Raw genomic sequence first — 8,968 nt, forward strand, 5'->3', positions numbered from 1 at the left:
CTAGTAACACATGCGATGTCACTATTTGATCTCCAAGATGTTATGCATAGTTATCGAATCTCGAACGACTCTCGATATACCAATGGTTGTTGATTCGATCGGGATATATGGATGAAGGGACCGTACTGTACGCTAACCAAAATCTACTGGTTCTTGCAGGCACTATCAGTAATACCTAGGGAATCATGGGGCGATGTTGCTAGGCGCTCTTACCATGATTCGATGGGTAAGTCGGAAATTGTTGTTCCGAGTCACAAGGAGTTGTGAGCCCACGGCTAGCTGTATTCCTGAACCATTGAGGGTTACACAAGTAATGAATTACTAAAACCCCGTAGAGATAGTTAAATTTAAAGAGTTAAATTTAATGAAAGAGAAGTTGGACTTCTTAACTAAAGGGAGTGAGATTTCCTAAAATGACATAGGAATGGGCATTTTTGGAAATCACTGAATTCGGATTCAGAAAAATTATCTTGACTCTAAAAGATGCAGAAATGGTTTCTGTGCACATTGGAGAAATCAGTTTATCAATCGGAGTCACGATGAATTTTATATTAATTTCTATAACAACAGGCTTGGCTTGTTGGGCTTAAGTTATGGATTATGGGCTTTAAGGGGTTAGAGTCCTGATACAGTTATAACTATAAATTATCTATAAATATATGTGCAGTGTTCGAAAATTACAGGCAATTCATTATTAGAATTTTCGAAAACACTACAAAATATTTCAAGAGGATTTTCGAAATCTTCTGTCCCTTTCGGAGAAAATTCAGTCTTGTGATTTTTGTGAAAAATTGCAATCCGAATTAACAGATCATATCTGTTTATTCTCTACGCAAACTTCTGATTGATTTCTAGTGCAGTCAATCAGAGGTTTTCTGTTTTCTATTCGTGGACCTTATTCCGGTGATTGATCGTGACGCCATCGGTTCCCGGGATATACAAGAAGAGCAGATTAAATTCTGTTGGAGTCCACAATCAAGCTTTTGCTTGACAAGGTAAAATATTTAATTGTGATTATTTATTTTACTTACACAAATTTAATCGTAAAAGTTTTGATACCCAGATATGGAATCGTTTCATATTAATAAAATAAAATTTTAAAACTTCCGCTGCACCGGGTATCAATTCTAATTGATCTGAACACAGTTTTCCAACACTCAGTTGATCGATGATTGTTGCACTTCTGGTTTAGAGTTTGAAACAGATAGGAAGACTATCAGAGTGTTTGCTATTCAAGCCGAGCCGGAGTTGTTTGTTGCGATCAGAGAAGCACAGAAGTCTGAGACGAGCATTCAGGTTTCAATAAAGAAAGTCATATCTGGGCATCAGTCTGAATTCCAGGTTAGAGATGACGTTTTTTTGTGAATAACCGTATTGTTGTGCCTGATATTTCGGAGTTGAGACAGCATATTCTCCGAGAGGCTCATTGCATTCGGTTCACTGTTCATCCTGGAGGTCGTAAAATGTACAACTATCTGAAGAACCAGTTCTGGTGGAAGAGAATGAAGAGCGATGTTGCGAGGTTTGTATCTCGGTGTTTGAACTATCAGCAAGTGAAAGCAGAACGGAAGCGATCGGGTGGTCTGTTGCACAGTCTATCTGTTCCTGAATGGAAATGGGATCATATTTCTATGGATTTCATCACGAAGCTACCGCGATCTGTTCGAGGATGAGATGTTGTTTGGGTAGTGATCGACCGATTGATGAATTCTGCTTGTTTTATTCCGTACAGGATGACGTATCATCATGATCAGATGGCAGAGTTGTATGTTAGCAATGTTGTGAGATTGCATGGGGTGCCAAAGTCGATCGTTTCAGACCGAGACCCTAGATTCACTTTGCACTTCTGGCACAGTCTTCTGGAGGCACTTGGTACTCGATTGTATCTGAGTACAGCTTATCATCCTCAAACTGATGGGCAGTCAGAGCGGACTATCCAGACGTTAGAGGATATGCTGCGAGCAGTAGTGCTAGACTTTGGCACTAGTTGGCAAGATTATTTGCCTCTTGTTGAGTTTTCTGTTGGAAAAACTGGCGGTCAGATCAATCACGATTGATACCCGGTGCAGCGGAAGTTTAAAAATTTTGTTATGGAACAATTCCATAGTGTGGGTATCAACCGTTCAACGATTAAATTATTAGTGTGTAAAATTCAAATAACAGTTAATTAAATTTTACCTTCAATCTCGCAACGAGATTACTGGACACCAACAGATTTTATCTGCTCTTGTTGTCTCTCCCTGGAACCGATGAACTCCTTCAATCAGGTCCACAAACAGAGGTTTAATCCCTCTGATAGATTGCACTAGAAAATCTATCAGAAGTTTTCTGCGAAGAAAATAAACGAATCTGATTCGTTATTCCTTACTGCGATTCAAAATCACAGACCGGAAAATCTCGGGCAGAGGGGGAGGGGTCGGCCGAACAGAGAGAGAGAGCTAGGGTTCGAAAATTTTCTCTGTCTCAAAAATTATGACCTATTGTGTGTAATTTCTGTACTTAAATAACTTATTTATAATGCAGGCCACTAACACCTTAGGGCCCATTAGTCATAAGCTGGGGCCCGACAAGCAAAGCCCGCTCGTTCAGAAATTAATATAAAATTCATCGTGACTCCGATTGATGAACTGATTTCACCAATGTGCACAGAAACCATTTCTGCACATTTTAAAGTCAAAATAAATTTTCCTGAATCCGAATTCAGTGGTTTCCAAAAATGTCCATCCCTATGTCATTTTAGGAAATCCTACTCCCTTACTCTTATTTAAGAAGTCCAACTCCTTAGTTCATTAAATTTAACTCTTTAAATTTAACTATCTCAACGGGGATTAAAACTCCATTACACTGTGTGACCCTCAATGGTTCAGGGATACAGCTAGCCGTGGGCTCACAACTCCTTGTGACTCGGAACAACACTTTCCGACTTGCCCAACGAATCATGGTAAAGCGCCTAGCAACATCGCCCCATGATTCCCTAGGTATCACTGATAGTGCCTACAAGAACCAGTAGATTTTGGTTAGCGTACAGTACGGTCCCTTCATCCAAATATCCCGATCGAATCAACAACCATTGGTATATCGAGAGTCGCTCAAGATTCGATAACTATGCAATACATCTTGAAGATCAAATTAGTGACATCGCATGTGCTACTAAGAAACCATTTCTTAAATCACATCAAGTACTCTGGCCAGAGATTTGTCACACTAATATCTCCTCAGATCGCATAGGATATCCACACTCGCAAGTATGTGGTGAATCCTTGACAACAATGCATTGACTCCTATATGTGTCGTAACTGTACCCAATCTCGACACCTGATGACCCCCATAGAGTCGGTAAACGAGTCAAAGCACAGCACTAGCATATAGAGTCTCCATGATGTTTCAAGTCGTAAGGACTAATGGTGTACAACCAAAACCGCGGACTTTATCCACTCGATAAGTGATAACCACTTGGAAAGTCCGGATAGGGTAGTTCGATTATTCATCCTATGAATATCCATTTGCATGCTTCGAACATCTCCATGTTCCCTACCAATGAAACGTGGTACTACTCATCGCAAATGCTAGTCTCAAACTCGAGCGATCCTTATCCTTATTATCGGACGGCTCAATCGACTAGGAACGGTTTTTAGAATATACAGTGACTATAAGATGTATTTCATGATAGACATCTCCATGTTCTACCACATCTTACATACACTATAGTATATTCAAGGTCTTTATCAAAACAACAATAGTATATCACAATATAACAATATGAAGTAATATAAAGTCATTGCCATAAAAGTGTAAATAATATTAAACAAAAGATTGTTTATACAAAGAGTCATCAAAGCCCATAGCCACACAGTTGGCTCACTGGGCACCCACTCTTACAATCTCCCACTTGCCCTATAGCCAACTAGTCATACTACGTAGACCCATTGCTTCGCGATGTTTGTCAAACAATGGTCCTGGCAAGGGCTTAGTAAGCGGATCAGCGATATTGTCTGCAGAGGCCACTCGTTCGACAGTGATGTCTCCTCTTTCCACAATCTCCCGGATTATGTGGTATTTCCTCAGTACGTGTTTGGATCTTTGATGAGACCTTGGTTCCTTTGCTTGAGCAACGGCACCCGTGTTGTCACAGTACACCGGGACTGGACCAACAAATTCAGGAATGACGCCCAACTCTTGGACGAACTTCCTCATCCAAACGGCCTCTTTAGCAGCAGCTGATGCTGCAATGTATTCAGCCTCAGTGGTGGAATCCGCTGTGGTGTCCTGCTTGGAACTCTTCTAAGAGACAGCACCGCCATTGAGCATGAACACAAATCCAGAGGTTGACTTCGAGTCATCCACATCACTTTGGAAGCTAGAGTCGGTATAGCCTTCCAATTTGAGTTCTCGTCCTCCATAAACCATGAACATATTCTTAGTCCTTCGCAAGTACTTAAGAATGTCCTTCACGGCTTTCCAATGCATTTGACCAGGATTAGACTGATATCTGCTCGTGACACTCAGAGCAAATGCTACATCCGGTCTGGTAGATATCATCCCATACATGATACTACCTATAGCTGACGCATATGGTACATGTGTCATATTCTCTATCTCTTCATCAGTCTTGGGACACATAGACTTGGATAGAGAAACTCCATGACACATGGGTAGATGTCCTCTTTTGGACCCATCCATTGAAAACCGTTTCAATATGGTATCGATGTAGGTTGATTGAGTGAGTCCTATCATTCTCTTAGACCTATCTCTATAGATCTGTATCCCAAGAATGTAGGATGCCTCTCCCAAATCCTTCATCGAAAATCTACCTGATAACCATATCTTTGTTGACTGCAACATCCCTACATCATTCCCAATGAGTAGGATGTCATCAACATAAAGTACTAAGAATGTCACCGCATCCTTAACTACTTTCTTGTACACGCAAGGTTCCTCCGGGTTCTTGATGAAACCAAAATCTTTTATTGTTTCATCAAATTTCTGGTTCCAACTTCTTGATGCTTGTTTTAGACCATAAATTGATCTCTGAAGCTTGCATACCTTATGCTCGCTTCCCATGGATGTGTACCCCTCAGGCTGCTTCATATAGATTTCCTCCTTAATGTCTCCATTAAGAAAAGCAGTCTTCACATCCATTTGCCATATCTCATAGTCATACCATGCAGCTATGGCAATTAGGATTCTTATGGACTTGAACATTGCAACTGGTGAAAAGGTTTCATCATAGTCAACTCCTTGCCTTTGAGTATAACCTTTAGCCACCAATCGCGCCTTGTAGGTCAATACCTTACCATCAGGCCCAAGCTTTCTTTTGTAGATCCATTTGCACCCTATCGGAACAATTCCATCGGGAGGATCTACTAAAGACCAAACTTGGTTTGTATGCATCGAATCCAATTCTGACTGCATAGCTTCAAGCCATAAATTCGAATCCGCATCAGAAATTGCTTCCTTGAAGTTTCTTGGATCACATCCAATGTCGGGTTCATCTTGATCCCCTTCAAGAAGAAGACCATATCGAACTGGAGGTCTAGAAGTCCTTTCGGATCTTCTAGGTGCAGGCGTGTCCAGCAATGGTTCCTGAGGTGTAGGATCGTTATTTTGTATTTCGGGTTCTTCTCGAACTTCTTCGAGTTCCATCATCTCGCCTTTCTTATCCAATAAGAATTCCTTCTCCAAGAAGGTGGCATTCCTAGAAACAAACACCTTTGTTTCAGCAGGATAATAGAAATAATATCCGATTGAATTCTTCGGATACCCTACAAAATAACATAAGCTGGATCGACTATCCAACTTATCTCCCACTGTCCGCTTCACGTAAGCAGGACATCCCCAAATCCTCAAGTACGAATACTTAGGAGCTTTGCCATTCCATAACTCGTATGGTGTTTTGTCCACTGCTTTAGTGTGGACGTTGTTCAACAACAATACCGCCGTTTCAAGCGCATAGCCCCAAAACGAAGGTGGAAGCTCAGTGAAGCTCATCATAGATCGAACCATGTCCAACAAAGTTCGATTACGACGCTCCGATACACCATTAAGCTGTGGTGTCATAGGAGGAGTCCACTGAGAGAGAATCCCATTCTCTTTCAGATAGTCCAAAAACTCGGTACTCAAGTATTCTCCACCTCGATCCGATCGAAGTGCTTTAATACTTTTACCTAACTTGTTTTCTACTTCAGCCCTGAATTCTTTGAACTTTTCAAATGCTTCAGACTTATATTTCATTAAATATAAATACCCATACCTTGAATAATCATCAGTAAAGGTAATGAAGTAGGTGTGGCCATGTTGAGTCCCTACTCTAAATGGACCACAAACATCTGTATGGATCAAATCCAACAGATTCTGACTACGCTCAGGTTTCCCCTTAAAAGGAGATTTAGTCATTTTTCCTTTTAGGCAGGATTCACAAGTAGGTAGAGAATTAATATCAGACATATCAAACATGCCCTCTCCCACTAGCTTGTTCATCCTCCTTGAGGAAATATGACCTAGCCTAGCATGCCAAAGGTTTGCCGGGTTTTGACTATCGATTTTCCTTTTGTTTGTTGTCGCCGGTTTATCAACATAATTCACTGGAACGTCTTTTAGTTTTAAGTTGTATAGATCGTTTTCAAGTTGTCCATTTCCAATTAAACATTCATTCTTGTAAATATTGCAAATCCCATTCACAAAATTGCAAGAATAACCATCTCTATCAAGCATAGAAATAGAAATAATGTTTTTAATTAAATCTGGCACAAATAAAACATCTCTTAACAATAATTTAAAACCGTTCTGCAAAGTCAAACAAACATCTCCAATGGCCGTAGCTTCAACTCTGGAACCATTCCCGAGCCTCAGCTGGGTCTCACCCATTCTAAGCCTGCGACTTCTTGTCATCACCTGCAAATCATTGCAAATGTGAGATCCACATCCGGTATCCAATACCCAAGAAGTTGTATTAAGTGACATGTTTATTTCAATATAGAACATACCCTTTGCAGTTCCCAACTGCTCAAGATATTCCTTGCAGTTGCGCTTCCAATGACCCGGCTTCTTGCAGTAATGGCAAACATCCTTGGATTTTCCATTGTTTGAAGCCTTTGTCTTTTGCTTCTTCTCGGGCTCAACTTTCTTGGGTGGGGTAGAACGTTTCTTGCCCTTCATACTTGGCCCCTTCTTCGCAGAAGATGAGGAGCCCACCAAGAAAGCTGGCTTATCCTTCTTAAGTGTGGATTCATATGTAACGAGCATATTGACCATCTCTTCAAGGGTGGCCTCTATCTTGTTCATATTAAAATTTATCACAAATCCATCAAATGAAGAAGGAAGAGACAGAAGCAATAAATCCACATTGAGTTCATGCTCCAACACCAAATCTAGGGTCGCCAACTTCTGTATGAGCCAAATCACTCGTACCCCATGATCACGGACCGAAGTCCCTTCACGCATGCGGCACGTCATCAACTCCTTAACAGTAGCGAACCTTTCAGCCCTCGACTGAGCCCCAAAAAGTTCCTTGAGTTGCGTGTGAATGTCAGCAGCATTCACCGTGTCCTCAAATCGCCTCTGGAGTTCATCAGACATCGAGGCTTGCATATAGCATTTGGTCTTGATGTCATGGTCACACCATGCATCAAGTTTGGCCAATTCCTCCGGACTTATGTCAGCTGGTGCTTCCTTCGGAGGTGCTTTCTCTAACACGTAGAGCATTTCTCCGAAGTTAAGACAATCTTCAACTTCCGGAACCATTCCGTATAGTTGGCGCCAGTCAACTTGTTTTGTTCGAGGATCGAGAATAATGGATTTCGCGAATTCATTGTATGAAATACTGAAAAAAAAAAACAGACATATATCAATGATTATTTAAATAATTTACTAAGACATAAAATAGGCGAATTTAATTTTATGAATCTCACTCCCACTATTTTAACGATTTCACCACCCTCTAGTGAAAACGGGAAACTTTTTCCTTAGTGAGAACATGGAGTCCAATTGACAAACTTATGGTCCCGAATAATATCAGCCAACCATAATTCTCAAAAGGTAGAGCCCAATTGCTTCCAAAGCAACCCCCATGTATTTACCTCATGTCCAATAAGGGCCCAATAATATGACGCCGTTTAAAGTGACATGTCAAGATGACCCATCAATATTAAGTTGTGATGGACGGTCGCCATGTGGATCCCCCAATAATATGAGCCGATCCCATGGGAGTTCCACCCAACTTACAACATTTGTCGATCCAATGTACAGCTTTCCGACGGACGGGCCCCCCCAATAATATGAGCCGGACCGTATCCGCGGGTAGCATCACATACATTGACCGTTGATGGAAGGTAGGAACATTTAAACAATATTTAAATTTCCTTTATTTATCTTGATATAAATTTTAAATCATATTTAAAATGAGGGATTTTATTTATAAAATATTTGTCTCATCATATTTAATTTATTGCATGCATTGCCGGATTCACGCAATTTATGTCTAAACATGCATACAATCATAATATCACATATTATATAGGATGATCGATTCCATTTCTAATTGACCCGTGGTTGCCAATCACGGGTCTTAGTCCAATCCTAGGTGATATGCAGTATGCAATGCAATCCTATTACATGTGCTTCCAATTTACATTTCTTCAGTCTTTATTGTCTGCTGGGCCCACCGTCTTCAAATCTTGATCTCCCACTAAATCTAATGTATTTACAATAAATAACAATGACAAGTAGGGATACATTTTTAGGGGGTGGGAACGGGCTATAAACCAAGCCCACTTTTATTACATATGACATTCATATCGGGCCATAAACCAGGCCCATTAATAAAACCAACAATAATAAAGACAAAATGTAAATTCCTAACATACACCTACAAAATTGGTCATGGCAATCGATCATCCTTATCCAATAACATTTAATTCAAAATTAATTTATTGGATAACATGCTGTGGCAATTCAAATTTAAACAAGATAA

The sequence above is a fragment of the Henckelia pumila genome, chromosome 1 (assembly GCF_033568475.1).
Source record: "Henckelia pumila isolate YLH828 chromosome 1, ASM3356847v2, whole genome shotgun sequence".
Lineage (NCBI taxonomy): Eukaryota > Viridiplantae > Streptophyta > Magnoliopsida > Lamiales > Gesneriaceae > Henckelia > Henckelia pumila.